The sequence below is a fragment of the Pantherophis guttatus genome, chromosome 3 (genome assembly GCF_059756535.1).
Source record: "Pantherophis guttatus breed Tessera chromosome 3, ASM5975653v1, whole genome shotgun sequence".
Classification (NCBI taxonomy): domain Eukaryota; kingdom Metazoa; phylum Chordata; class Lepidosauria; order Squamata; family Colubridae; genus Pantherophis; species Pantherophis guttatus.
This window is the reverse complement of record NC_142065.1, coordinates 81,200,426-81,216,033: the sequence shown is the minus strand read 5'-3', so window position 1 is coordinate 81,216,033 and position 15,608 is coordinate 81,200,426. Positions and strand designations below refer to the sequence as shown.

Here is a 15,608-nt window from a genome sequence, read left to right as displayed (position 1 = left end):
GTTTCCCCCTAGGGTTTTTGGGTTAGGGAAAATTTGCTTGTTCTCCGAACTGCGCAGAATCAGAACAACCGGTTCAGGCGAACCAGTCCAAACCACCAGCAGCCTAACGCTGCTGTAGCTGCCATTTTGACTTTTTTTTACTCCAGCCAAGATATCCTTAGCATAATGGGAATACTGTAAACAAGGGATATATGGGCTGGCTTAAAGGGGTAACACAAGTTCCTGCTTTTCTTCCCTTCTGATGGTTTTTGTTTTAAAAATGATTGCTGTTCAGGAAATACTCTTGAGGAAGAAAACTGTTCCCTGCAAAGTACTTATTTGTTTTATTAGGCTTACCTACCACTTCAATTGTTGGTTGATTTTGAATGGTTTACAACCCTTCTGTGCATAAGAAAGATTAAAACAACTAAGAAATAAACCAGATAAACAACAATATACAGTTGAATACTATGTTGAGGAATCATTAATTAATTAATGTATGTATGTACATTTGTACGCAGGAAGTATCTCCCTCAAATCATCTCCCTCTCAAAGACCTGCTAAAATAAACAGACTTTCTTAAATCCCTCTAATGTTGAGGGCAATTTCACAGGAATGCTAGAGAGACAGCTCATAATTTGGGCCAAACTCCCATAAGATAGCTGCAGAGTCTCAAGAGATAACTAGGGTTGATCTTAGGAGCCTCTTTCTGTCTTCAGCTTCAGCCTGCTCATTCCTTGACTAAGCTTGGTCTCCCTCCTTTTTTTTTTTTTTTTTTTTGTGCTGTTCAAACCCTGTTGGCAGCTGTCTCGGCTTCCTTAATATACTTCTTCAACCATCTTTTTTATTGGATGTTTTTATTTGAGATGTAACAGCTTAATTCTAAATGCTGTTATTTTATCCACATGTTACTGTTAACTGCCTTGACAGTATATTTTTACTGGAAATGAGGGATATAAATATTCTATTTAATAGTTATCAACCTACTGAATATAATGGACTTCATGGTACTATTAAAGTATCATAAGTCATACCTTCCTAAATCAGGACAAGGCCAACGGACTGTTTATCTGTACAGTGATGTTAATGGTTAAACAATCCACATGCATAATTCCTCATCTTCAAGAGCCTTTGCTTATTTATCAAGAAAAATGGACGTGTTATTGCCAAGGTAGCTGCAGCTCGGCCTACACTATGCCGGTTGAAACACTTTTTTCCTCCTCAGTTGTTTCCTAAACAGATTTGATTGTGTCACAATCCTAAACCATAACGTAGCTCAAGCAACTTCTGTTCCTTGAATTCTCAGCAGTTTTAGTCCTCATGATGTTGCTGAGTAAGGTTCCCCATCTCCAATGAATAAAGATGCTTAAGATTACAGAGAAAAACTTGCTGTAGGCCCTATATGGCAGGGGTTCCCAACCAACCATGCCATGGACCACTATCCTGGTCTGTTAGGAACCGAGCTGCACAGCCGGAGGTGAGCGGCAGGCGAGCAAGCGAAATTTCATCTGTATTTGCAGCCGCTCCCCAGCTCCCTAGCATCAAGGCTCAGCTCTGCCTCAGATCATCAGACATTAGATTCTCAAACCCTTCTAAGGGGTCTAAGTTGTGAGGCCCTCCCTCCCCTCCCCCCTGATTTGTGGAAAAATTGTCTTCCACAAAACTGGTCCCTGGTGTCAAAAAGGTTGGGGACCTCTGCTATATGGTATATTAGGCTTACCTACCACTTCAATTGTTAGTTGATTTTGAGCGGTTTACAACCCTTCCGTGCGTAAGAAAGATTAAAACAACTAAGAAATAAACCAGATAAACAACAATATACAGTTGAATACTATGTTGAGGAATCATTAATGTATGTATGTACATAAATTTGTACGCAGGAAGTATGATTTATTTCCAAGGTGCACGCTTGTTTGGTATTAGGTTTGTCACAAAATGTGAGAGATACCCAACTGGGTAAGTAACAAAAGAATATTGGGGGTTACAGTTCAATATAGTTCATATTATAATTGAAGTTGGCTTCTGCAAAAAAAAAACCCTATAGCCTAGTGAATTTTATTCCATTAGTTTGCTACATATGAAAGGGCACAAGTTGTCCACCCCTGATTTAATATTAAAGGGAGTCCTCAATTTACAACAGTCCATTTAGTCACTGTTCAAAGTTACGATACTGAAAAAAGAGACTTATGACCATTTTTCACAATTACAACCTTTGCAGGACTCCCATGATCATGTGATTACAACCTTCTGACAAGCAAAGTTAATAGGGAAGCCAGATTCACTTAACAACCTGGTAACTAAACAACAGTTAGGGTGGCAAAGCAAGGGAACTCTCAAAGAGCATTTCACAATATTTTGAAATGTTATTTTGAATTTGGTAGTCCTTACCTTACAAAAGTTCATTTAGTGACCGTTTGAAGTTACAATGGCACTGGAAAAAGTGACTTATGACCACTTTTCACACTTATGACCATTGTTGCATCCAACAATGGTCACATGATTTATATAAGGATGCTTGACAATTGACTCGCATCCCGGAGTCATGTGATCCCCTTTTGTGAACTTCTGACAAAGAAAGTCAATGGGGAAACTGGATTCACTTAATAACCATGTTACTAATTTAAGAACTGCTGTGATTCACTTAACAAATGTGGGTAGAAAAGTCATAAAATGGGGCAAGCTCAGTTAACAAACTTCTCACGTATCAATGTAAATTTTGGGCTCAACTATGGTCCTAAGTTGTGGACTACCTGTATAGAAATATTATGGAGCTGCCATTTAAAAGCAATCCAAAGAATCTTTAATCCAGTGGAAAACTGTTAAATCTGCCATAAGCAAGATTATACTACCTGAAGACATAGTACTGAACTATAAAAAGTCTTTATGATGCTTTTCCCAGCACAAAAAGGACATGAATGCATTTGCTGCCACCCGAGGCGTCACAAATTAAAAGAGCGATACCTGGAGGGCATGGCAAATAACATTTCATTTTATAGCCTTTCATTTCTACCACACCTACACTGCAACACACTTCCTCCTTTTTCCTGGCACATACAGTATTCAACTATGGAGAGATTCATCTCCCTCCAATTACTTTCCTTCCCATATCAGCAGTACAATTAGTTACTTTCTGTTCTCAGCAGCAGCTGCTATCCTCAACATTTAAGACAAGTCTCTGTTGGCAGCCAAAGGAGGGGGGAGAGAGAGAAAGTGGGGGGGAGAGAACAAACAAAAGACTTTTGCAATGGAATTTAATCTGAGGATATTAGCCTTCCCAATTTCAGTGGTCTTGCTACAATTCTGGATGCATTCCAGTTTCCATTTTCATAACTGTCTTTCTTATGAATGGGAAGCATCAGATCTTGGTAACAGGATATTTCACTGTATTGTCTATTGGTATGGCAAAAGCCCTAAGCATTTCTCATACATTGGTGTCATGTGTTTTAGAATGCTTGGGCTTTGCAGTTGATGTCTTTTTAAGTCATACTAGCACCTTTGTTTATTTTTACACCTTTAGATAGTGCTTATATCAATTTTGGGTTTGTTCTCCAGGCAAAAAACCCCACTTCTCTTACATCTGCCCAAAGAAACCGGGGAAGGGAGTGTGACCTGAGGATTCCCTCAGAAGATGAAGTCACACAACTGTGTCATCCAATACATCTTTCTGAATAAGATTTAATTTAATCCAGCATTGCAAGGCTCATCTTTAAAACACAATATCTTCTTCAAAGGAAAACCCCCAGTATTTTATTTTCTCATATTATAAATGAAGTTGGTTTCTGCAAAAACAAACAAACAAACTATAGACTGGATTTTATTTCATTAGTTTACAAGGAGATAAAGTTTCCTCTTTATCCTGAAAATCCATTCTCATTCAGATAGTTAATACCATATAGTTTATACAGCAGCACAGAAGATAGTTTACAGACCTAGTTCACAAGCCTTCTACTCTGTTAATATTTCAGATATTTCTTAACTTTTACCAAAGAGAGGCATGTTGCCCAAGAAACTAGCAGTCTAAGCATCCTTTCCAAGCAGTCAGAAATGTGAGGAAAAGAGCTATATATCTCTTTCTAGAGAGCTAGTACAGCACAGTCCAAAATAAAAACCCAGAGAATCCAAAGTTCAAATCCAAATTTATTTGCAGTGCAAGAATAAACACGTCTATTAATACCAGCAAAAGTTGTGTTCAGTATATCACACGCTGCCATATTACGGCTTTGTCAATATTGCAACCGTTTGCAAGCAGTCAATCCTGACTCATTAAACAAACCACGAAATAAGCTTCGCGGGGCTTACTACTTGCACTGACTTCCAGATAAACAGGTGCAAGTTTAAAGTCTTAAGGCTATATAATCTTTACCTTCACTTACCTGAGCACAAGGCTCACTGAATGCAAAGTCTGACTTTCCAACACCCCCCCCCCCACCAAGATCTGAGCTTTGTGCTTCAAGAGACCGAAGGCGAATCGCTTTCTCGCGAACTCAGAGCCTCTCCCCTACCACCCCAAGGGACGCCAATACCGGCCCACCGACCAAGATTGTTGTAAAAAAGGATGCCCGACATCAGCGTGACGGCTTTTGCCAACCGTCCCTTCGTCATGGATGAGACAGCACAAAAATCTCTGATGCGCAACGCAACCGGGCGAGGACCGCAGACCCTCCGGTTAGCAATATTATTAAATCACCCGGCAAACCGGATATATTTTTACGCACCTCACCTAGCAGCAGCAGCAGCAGCCTCGGCGAAACGACTCACTCTAGCAGGCGAGCCCATGCAGGCGGGGCCAAAAACGCCGGGTGAGAGAGCGCGGTCCAAACCCGGGCGAGGCAAGCTTTAGACGAAGCCCCCGAGCTTACCTCTTCGGCTTTGGCTGGAAGAAGGAAAAAGCAAACCTCCACCATTTTTTATTTTTATTATTAATCACGCCCGGTCTGGCTACCCTCGTTTCCCTCAACGCAGAGCGAAGCTAATGGCTAGGCCCTATCCAATGGCACCAGAAGCAGAGCCCATGTGATTGCTGGCGACGCCTTTTCCTCCCCGCCTCGCCGTTCAGGTGCGGTTGCAGCCAAACCGAGCTCGGGCCCCCGAAGGGGAAGTCCGGCGCGTGCCCGGGTGCTTTTTTGGGGGGGCAGGGGGGGGGGGTTGCCCGTTTTTTTACAGATTGCCTCCAATGGAGGGAATGTCCCTCTGCACCGTCCCGGAGGACAGGTGGAGATGCGCCCAGGAGGAGGGGGAACTGCTGGCTAACACTGCAGCCTGAGATATCTCTGAGGGCGACCCCATTGGATTCTTTTTGAGGCCTGGCCTTGCTGTGAGGCAGAGGAGGGCAGCGGCATTTGGCTGTCGTAACCCAACTTTGATTTCCTTTGTATTTCTTCCCCACCCACCCCCCAGTCGAGGGGAGGAAGCGGTCCTTCCTTTCATGTTTCCACCCCCCCCAATTTTTTTAATTTATTTTTTAATTTATTTGTCATGTATAAGATAACAGATATAAGTATAAACATGATTATGAATACAGGAAATGGATACGAATAAATGGGGACAATAGGACAGGGACCGTAGGCATGTTGGTGCGCTTATGCACACCCCTTACACACCTCTTACAGGTGAGGTTCACAGTAAACAGTCCTAAGGTTAAAGTTATGGGGGTTTGGGGATGTAACCAGTCAGGTAGTGCATTCCAGGCATTGACCACTCTGTTGCTGAAGTGGTATTTTCTTGCAATGGAGTTTGGAGCAATTTACCTTAAGTTTGTATCTATTGTGCGCTCTTGTATTGTGGTTGAAGCTGAAGTAGTCATTGACAGGTAGGTAATAATTGACAGACAGGTAATAATCGTCCTATGAGCCAAATAAACTGGAAACGAGGGTCCTGGGATCACCCAATGCATTAGAAGCATTAAGAGAAAATTTGAGTCTAGGCCTGCCTTTAATGGGTTGATTTACATTAGTAGAAGAACTTGGTTCCTGTAGTGACATGATTGTTGGTTTTTTTTTTTTAATTGCCTTGGATGCCAAAATAACTGGATTATTCTTGGATTGTATGGAACTTGGTTTGAGAAAAGGAACAGAGTGGCATTTGATGTTTCCTCTTGAGGCTTGGGCTGGCTTGGTGCCCTTAATGGCCCATCTTCCTTTGAGAAAGCTATGGTTTTTAAATCATGGTTTGTTTCACCATGGTTTATAGAAAAGCTACGACTTGAAGGATTCTCACAATATATTAAACCATGGTTTAGAATCACCGTGTCAAAATCAAATAATTTCTTCAGAGCTGAGAAAGCTGCTTGGATGAGAAGCGAAACATCTTCAAAGAAAAAACCAGAAAGTCCAGTTGTTTCTTGAAAAAGCGCCTTTGGGACAATCATGACCTGGATGACTGAGAATCTCCATAGACAAAAATCAAAATAATCTTCATTAGGCCTGAGCATGCTGAAACAAACATGCCTACATTTTGTGATGTGTTAAAGTTTTAACAAATACAATGTAGCTGGGTTGTTGTTTTTTTTCTGTTCACTGTAAAGTAGAAACAATTCTGAGGGAATTTGGCCCTATTATTTGTAGGCTGAGTTCACCCAAGATATCCAGCTAAAATGCACTTTGCTTGCTTGCAGAATAGAATGCAATTTCACAATAACTGTTTTTTAAAACAATATTTAACTGAACCTGTTAAGCTGCAACCCATATATATTCAACCGGCAAGCACCGTTCATGTGAGTGTGTTTGTAATGATTAGTTTAAATGTCAGTTTCCTTCCATCCAGAAGAACTAAGTCTGAAAGATATCTGTTTGCCAGATCCACGGAACCACAAAGGAATCCAGTATGTTGTGTCAACCTAGCCTGTGTTGAAGGCTTGGTGGGTTGTATGAATACAGAAAACAAGACTGAATAAATGTTAAATATAAATAAGCATAGCATGCATATATAGCAATGTAATAAAGATTATGGTATAGGCAGTCCTCAACTGAGCCCAACATTTATGTTGCTAAGCAAGACATTTGTTAAGTGAGTTTTGCCCAGGGGTGAAATGTAAAATTTGTTACTACCGGTTCTGTGGGCGTGGCTTGGTGGGGGAGGGGTAATGTGACTGGGTGGGCATGGCCAACTTTTTTTTCTTTTTAACTTTTCAAAACATTTTTTCTAATGCTTTGAAAAACCTCTGCTGATCAGGCAACTCAGCTGGGATCGTCAGGCTTTTTAAAAAATGCCTCTCTGCTGATCAGGCAAGTCAGCTGGGATCGTCAGAGACTTTTCAAAGCATTTTTTTTACCACGTCTTCCCCAAGAGGTTGCAGAAAAAAATGCTTTGAAAAGCCTCCGACAATCATCAGAGGCTTTTTTTTTACTTTTAAAAGCATTTTTTCGTCGGAAGAGGTTATAGAAAAAATGCTTTTAAAAGTAAAAAGAAAAAGCCTCTGATGATTGTGCGGCTCAGCTGGGCATGGTGTGGGGGGGAGGGCGCAGGGATTTTTCCTACCAGTTCTCCGAACCACCTGCCACCATTGCTACCGGATCGGGCAATCCTATCCAAACCGGGAGCATTTCACCCCTGGTTTTGCCCCATTTTGCAATCTTTCTTGTCACATTTGTTAAGTGAATCATTGCAGTTGTTAAGTTAGTAAGTTAAGTGAGTTTGACTTCCCCATTAAGTTTGCTTGTCAGAAGGTTGCAAAAGGTAACAGGTAACGTTATCCTGGGACACTGCAACCGTCATAAATATGAATCAGTTGCTAAGTGTCTGAATTTTGGTCACGTGAACCGTGGGGAATCTGCAATAGTCATAAGTGTGAAAAATGAGGGTTTCAGGTTCTAGTCTACTGTCAGCTGTGGAAACTCACTGGTGATTTTTGATCAATCATTTTTCCTCTTTCCAACCTACCTTGCAAGATTATTGTGGGAATCCAATGAAGGGAGGTCTCCTACATAAACTGCCTTGAACTTCTGGAGGAAAGTGAGGACAAACACCTTATAAAATAATGGATAAGCAAGTGCCATTAAAAGTACTAAATGTATTTTAAATTCCAATAATAAATATTAACTAATAGCCAGGGTATGAGATAGAAAAGGTTCAAAGTTCCAAATTAACTCAGCACAAAGCATTAATAGGTAAACAAATTTAAATTACAAAAGCTCAAAGATTAATTGGCAGCTCAAGCATCAAGAATGCCTTTAATTTTATTAACTCTAGCAAAACTGAATATACAGTACACATTAAAACATTGAACTATGATGTATCATTTCGTCCAAATAAAGGTTATGACAATGAGAATTTTAGTAGCATAGACATAAACGCTGAAAGATAAACTTTATTAACCCTGCATTAATTCTTTACAGAACAGTTTAAGAACCCAGGAGGATTCTGAGCTATCTTGAAAACTACCGTAGTGTACTGAGCCATTAAGAGTTTTCCCCTATCACTGCCTTGGGGAAAAAAATGAAACTAAAAGGGAAGTGGGAGATGTTTATGTCATGGGAAAAACTTGACAGACTTATTTTCCAAGCTGTACATGACTTGGGAAATACCTAAGATATTTCTGCACTATTGAAGGGGGTGCAACAAAAAATCTTAACTATTATATGTCCGGTTGATACATTTTGTGGGCTGTTCCTCTTTCAGGGAGGCCCAGCATACAGATCTACCAGATCTGGGCTGCAAAATCCAGAATAGATAGCAGCAGAGAGTTGGGGTTTTCTCTATCACCATGTTGTCATCTAATGTTCATTCCAAATATGGTTGCCTTACCAATGCAGTAAACTTTTCAATAATTCAATTTGAATGTAACTACAATGTGTAGAATGTTAAGTGCAGGGACCACGCAATATCTGATTTTCCTTTGACTTGCTTCTGCCTTTATTCTTGCATCCCCAAACTCTTCATGTTGAATATTTTTAAAAAGTCACTATTCGATCAATTAGGATTAAAAATAATATTTTAAAAATAACATTTTTAATATTTTTAAATTATTTTATTTACATTAAACATCAAATTGCTGTTTAATGACTTTAGCAGACTTGACTTCTCTTCTTCTCAAAGAGCTCCCTCTGCTGACCAGTGTCCATGTATAAAGACCACAGCCACAAGAATTGCAGCACGAAGTTCAATTGAAACAAATGAAGAAAACAATTACTCCAGGGGACCTGCTTAATAAAATCGCGCTCGCTGATCTGATTTAAAACTTTTAAGTGACATTAAACATTATGGTTATATGGCATATGCCACATAAAGGGGAAACCTACCTTTTTAATGTAATAAGCTAAACTGAAGATTTGTGAAAACCTTCATGCATTTACTGAGGCCTTGTTTCTGTTTATCAATTACAAATGCATAAAACTATGCATAAAAGTTACTTTGTTAGGAGATGTTTGTGTATTGAATGTTGCTATCAAACGTTATCTGAGCTTGGTGTGGATGTCTATATCTGTCTGAACAAATAAAGCTACAATTTATGGATAACCAAACCAGCTCATACATAAAGTAGGAGCTGAATGAACCAATCATTACAAATTTTAGATGCAGCTATGGTTTAATTTAGCTATGCCATTAATATTATAAACCTAACCTTTACACTAAAAATTAGAAAAACATAAATATGATATAGAGAAAAGTCATATTCTATTGCATTTCCTTCTGATGGAAAGCAGAAACCTACAAGGAAATCGGATTGTTCTTAGAATTCTTTGCTATTTCCACACACATGATCAGTAAATTACCAAATAGATTAATGGTGACTCTGCCCTGTTTTCTATTAACTTTTATGAGTAAAGGATGATATGGAAAATAAATTCTCAAAGGAACAGGACATCATATGCTAAAATAGTATCAGCTGAAGCAAGAATAGAAACATGGATTTTACAAAGACAGTCAAGGAATGAGAAATGACATCTGAGCTAATGTATATTCTTATTCCAAAATAATATTCTTATCATGCCTTATTAATAAATCTGAAATAAATACATTTTCTAGTTGACAAATAATACTTTTATTCTTTTATTACTCTTATTTTTATGAACTTATTTCTATCTCATCTCCAAAACACAAGTCACTTTTCCAGTGTAAGAACAAGTAGAAAATAGCATATGGATAGGCATTTCAAACAAAATGGAATTTGGTTGATGACTGATACCCGGAATTGGGTCATAAAACAGCTGAAGTGAACCTGGAACTAGGTGACAAGCCAGTAATAATGAAAGTTGGTGCTGCAAAGTAGAATGGCAAATTGCAACTACCAGGCTCTAAAAATAACAGTGGGTGCAAGATTGGCTGATAACCTCAATGGGAAGTAAAATCAGATTTAAATTAGAACATCTCAGCAGCTTTAAAAGAAGGACAGTACTAAGTAAGCTAGGTCAGATGAGATCCCTGGCCAAATTAAAATCGGGAAGCCCAAAGAGTGTGATATCTGGTTTATGGGTCTTCAACCTTTATGGTCTACTGGGCACATTGTCCTGAGAGGTTTTACAAAATGATGGTCATGGGTGGAACAGCAAATCATGAAGAACCAACGTAACAGAAGGCAAACAGAAGCTATTTCTCCTTAGCCACCCCACAGATGTTTTCTATCTAGTTGGTACCTTCCAAACAACACACTGAGATCCATCATTTTTAGTTTCAAAGAATGTGATTGTGGTTCATGTAGGATGCAGAAAAGGTCTGACAATAAAATTCAGTCTATAACAGTGGTGAAATCCTACTGGTTCGCACCGGTTTGGGCGAATCGGTAGTGATAAAAACTACTGGTTGGTCCGAACTGGTATTTCTGACGATCGGTTGTACCGTGTGATTTAAAATCACTAGAAAGCAGGAAATCCTGCTTTCTAGTGAATCTAAATCACGCGGCACAGCTGTTCCCCCCCCCGTTCTACTTACCTTCCCAAGCCTCCTTTTTCCGTGAGCAGCGTGCATTTGGTGGATACTGTGCATGTGTGCATGCGCAGTGTGCATTTGGCACGCAGTGTGCATGTGCGTGCTTAGCATGCACTTGGCACACATCACGCATGTGCGGGCTGCGAACCAGTGGCAAACCAGGGAGGATTTCACCATTGGTCTATAAGCTTCCTTTTTATTTATTTTTAACAAAATCTAATATCAAATCAAATAAAACGGGGGGCAAAAAGATGTGTTGTCAAGTATAATTGATACATGCCTACACCACAATGGATTCACAGGATTGAATTAAAGCTATCCCAGATGACATAGATCCAGACAGCAAGCATAATTATTTCAAGTTGTTTTGTTTGATAGCATCATTTGACTCATCTACTTTCAGGCTCAAATGCTGCAAGTCCATAAAATGTCTGAAGAATAATAAAAATGCAACACAGCTTCCTACAGTCATTAAAATGCCCATTATTTCATGCTCCACAATTATTCATTTTTAAAATGTCCTAATATACCAGGTTTCAGAAAGTCCTCAATGCTGCAGTTGGTGGAACAGAACATACTGCTGTTCATAGACTTGAACAGCATATTAAACTATGAACAAAGCCAGAACCAAATAAATCATATTATATAAACTAGATCATCTACCCTGGAACTCAGGCTAATGGGTCTTGGAATTCTAGTGAAAATATCAGCAACAAAAATAGACATACACATCTCAGTGTATCACCTATTTTATCCTTATTGTATCAATAACACTGACTGTATCTTCCATGTAACATTAAATTGTTAAGTTGTTTAGCCAATTCCAATTGTCTTAATTCCCTCCCCCCCTACCCCGCCCAATCAGTAGCCATTGGGAGGCTTTCAATTCCGGGCCAAAAAGGGGGGGGGATCAGTGGAAGACGCTTTCCCCCTTACAACCAGTCATTTAACTATTTTGGCTGACTAGAATAAACAGCTTATGCTTGAGCTATTGTCAAATTAGAGAAGGCTTTGCTACCAGGTCACTATTCCCTCCTCACCAATTAAATATTTTGCTAGCTAGTTAGAATGGCCAATCAAGGATATTTCCTTCTGGAGCTGAACCTTTCAATAATTACTGCTGTTTCTTAGCAACGTCATCTGTATATTCCGCACATCCCTTTAGATTTGATTTCGTAGTCCTTTGGGAAACCATTACCGCCTGTTTGTTTTACTTCATCTCACGTTGATGCAGAATTATGCTTCATTAGCATCGTGATAACGTTTGTTACATCTGTGTCCAATTCAGTATTCACCAGGCGTTGGGGGGGGGATAAATAATTCTTATAAACATCTGATGTTTATATCCCTGATGTTTTTGATGTAGATCTTGCAGGGCTGATAACAGATGCTTTTTCAGGAGGAATCTATTGTATTTGATCGGTGTGTTTAATGGTATTTCCTAGATTAGATCGTACAGGGTTTTTTTAAATGTTCTTTTTCTCATTATAGTTGAAATTGAGAGATAATCTCAAAAAGCAAAACAAAACAAAAAAAACCCCTATACCTGTGTACCCCACATTAGAGAAATATTTTCATCCTTTTCAGGTGCCTGCTGTTTCAAAATGGCATAAGAGGCTGGCTTCCATAGAAAATATTGGGCTTTTTTATTTTTTACAGAATTACAGTTTATACAAGGAGTCCTCGACTTACAACAGTACATTTAGTGACTGTTTGAAGTTACAACGGCATTGAAAAAAGTGACGTATGACCATTTTTCACACTTATGACCATTGCAGCATCCCGATGGTCATGTGATTTCAGATGCCTGACAACTGACTCACATTTATGACAGCTTTTTTTTTTATTTAGACTTATATACCGCTTCATAGTGCTTTACAGCCCTCTCTGAGCAGTTTACAAAGTTAGCATATAGCATATTGCATATTAGCATACTGCATTAGCATTAGCATATTGCCCCCAACAATCTGGGTCCTCATTTTACTCACCTCGGAAGGATGGAAGGCTGAGTCAACCTTGAGCCGGTGAGATTTGATCCGCTGATCTGCTGAACTAGCAGTCAGCTGAAGTAGCTGCAGTACTGCACTCTAACCACTGTGCCACCTCGGCTCTGCAGTTGCAGTTTCCCGGGGTCATATGATCACCATTTGCGACCTTCTGGCAAGCAAAGCCAATGGAGAAGCCAGATTCACTTAACAACCAGATTACTAATTGAACAACTGCAGTGATTTACTTAACACTTAAATGTGGCAAGAAAAATTCTAAAATGGGGAAAAGCTCACTTAACAAATTTCTCACTTAGCAACGTAAATGTTGGGATCAATTGTGGTCATAGGTTGAGGACTACTTGAAATAGGGTAGTTAGATCAGAAATGAATTAAAAGAGGGAAAGTCTGACCTTAGTAATATTCTGGGATCCTCCATACCTCTTGTTCATGAACTGTGCTCTTTCCTGAGCCAAGATTCACTCAAAAAGCAGATACGGTAGTTCAGACTGCCTTGCACAGTATTTCCCTTGGAAATTTCGCAGTACTATAAAGAACATTCTGTACCTCTAATAGTCCTGGACATTTAATAGTCTATTGTTTCTCCATGTGAGGATATGACCTCTAGTGATAGAATTCTTAGCATCTCACAAAAAACAAAAAAAACAAAATGAGGGCCCACGATGATAACAGCATTTTATGTGTGGCTCGGTTTATTAAGTTCAAGTAATCCTCGACTTACAACAGTTTAGTGGCCATTCAAGGTTACAACGTCACTGGAAAAAAAAGGCTTATAACCATTTCTCACACTTACGATTATTGCAGCATCCCCATAGTCACGTGATTTAAACTTGGAGGCTTGACAAACTGGTTCATATTTATGACGGTTGCAGTGTCCTGGGGTCATGTGATCCCGTTTGGTTGCCCTCTGACCAGCAATGTCAATGGGGAACCCAGATTCAGTTAACAACCATGTTACTAATTTAACAATCGCAGGGAGTCACTTAACAATAGTAGCAAGAAAAGGTGTAAAATGGGTCGAAACCAGGGGTGGGTTTGCTGGGGGTTTGCAGGGGTTCGGGAGAACCTCTAGCTAAGATTCTGTGCAGTTCAGACAACTCCCAAATCCAACTCCTGGCTGGTCCTGCCCACCCCACCCCTTCCCTCCTAGGAGTCCCCATGTGGCCCATTTTGGATGCAGGTAAGTGCAGGGTGCATGCTGTTTCCGGACTCTGGAGGGTCTCTGGAGCCTAGGAAGGCCATTTTTGCCCTCCCAGAGGCTCAAGAAAAGCCTCCAGAGCCCAAGGAGGGCAAAAACTCCCCCCCCCGTGGTGCAGGAGGCCAACTAAGCCACACCCACCATGGCCACGGCCCCCCAGCAACCAGGCAGAGAACCCCTTGCTAAAATTTTTGAAGCCCACCCCTGGTTGAAACTTCTCTTAACAAATTTCTCACTTAGCAATATAAATTATGGGTTCAATTGTGCTTATAGGTCGAGGACAACCTGTATACCCAAACCAGTAGAAATACATTCCCTAAATCAGGGATCAGCAACCTGTGGCTCCGGAGCCGCATCCGGCTCTTTGGGCCCTCTGCTATGGCTCCCTGTCAGGTGATCCCACCACTGGCTGGCCCTGCCCCTCGCCCTCCCCTCCCAATCACTCCTCGCCTGGCTTGAGAAGATGGAGAAGCGGCCAGGGCAGAGACAGAGAGATACAGAGAGAGGGGGAGAGAGAGAGACATAGAGAGATACAGAGAAAGGGGGAGAGAGAGAGACATAGAGAGATACAGAGAGAGGGGGAGAGAGACAGACATAGATACAGAGAGAGGGGGAGAGAGAGAGACATAGAGAGATGAGAGAGAGAGGGAGGGAGGGAGGGGAGAGATATGTCAAAAGGATTTTGTGGTTCCCAGTCTTTTTTTAACAACTGGTTCTCTGCCCTAATGACCGGCTGGGTAGGCGTGGCTAGGGGGTCATGTGACTGCTAGCAATGAGCAACGAGTTGGCCACGCCCACCCAGGTTTTGTGGGTTTTGTGGCTCCCGGTGTTTTCTTTCCTGTGGGAAACGTGTCCAAATGGCTCTTTGAGTATTTAAGGTTGCAGACCCCTGCCCTAAATCATGGTTAGAACCATGGCTTGGTATGGTAGGGGAATACATTTCTGTTGACATTCTTATGTTTTATAATAAATTGCAAATGGAATGCTAGTGCTTTTAGCATAATGGCTAATGTATCGCTATCTCTGCTTGCTGGAGACTATTAGATGTACTAAAATAAAGGTTTATATCTACAAATAAAAAAAGGAATATGCTTCCCCGGAGTAGAGCAGTCACCTACAATGATCTCCGGCCACATTCACTGAATCCAGAGATACTCATGAGCTGAGGTAATGGAAAAACTGCCTGTTTCCTTGCCTTGCCAATAACTGTAGCAGTCTGCTTGAACCTTGAGTTCCTTTGATGAAGCTGCCTTGCTAATTAATTTCTCATATATTTATTTTTGAACAGGAATGAGAATTATGAAACATATGTAATACAATGTGGAATTTTAGAAACAGACATGAAAACAGACACAGAGCAGATAATTTCCTCCTTGTTATTATTATTATTATTCAAAGAAAAAGGGTGCTTTGAAGATTATATTCTTGGAGAATTTTAGTAGGCAAAGTGAATAGAATAATGGAATCTTGGAAGAAGCCAAAGGATGGCTTAACTATATCTTCCCCCAGCACCACTACTGTGTTTTAAATGAACAATTCAGATCGTTTAAGTAATATTACAA

At 40.3% G+C, this 15,608-nt stretch overlaps 1 protein-coding gene across 3 annotated transcripts in view; it reads right to left on the bottom strand.

The window, feature by feature from the left end:
• The window catches only part of LRRC8D (leucine rich repeat containing 8 VRAC subunit D), a 79,827-nt gene extending 74,830 nt beyond the window's left edge, over positions 1 to 4,997 (bottom strand). Inside the window, exon 1 of one of the 3 annotated variants that reach the window (XM_060690029.2) lies at positions 4,695 to 4,997. The gene's annotated coding sequence lies outside the window, so the exon portion shown is untranslated. The remainder of the gene's footprint in view (positions 1 to 4,694) is intronic. The other 2 variants (XM_087889924.1, XM_087889926.1) reach the window with 2 other exon arrangements.
• Between the last annotated feature and the right edge of the window lie 10,611 nt (positions 4,998 to 15,608).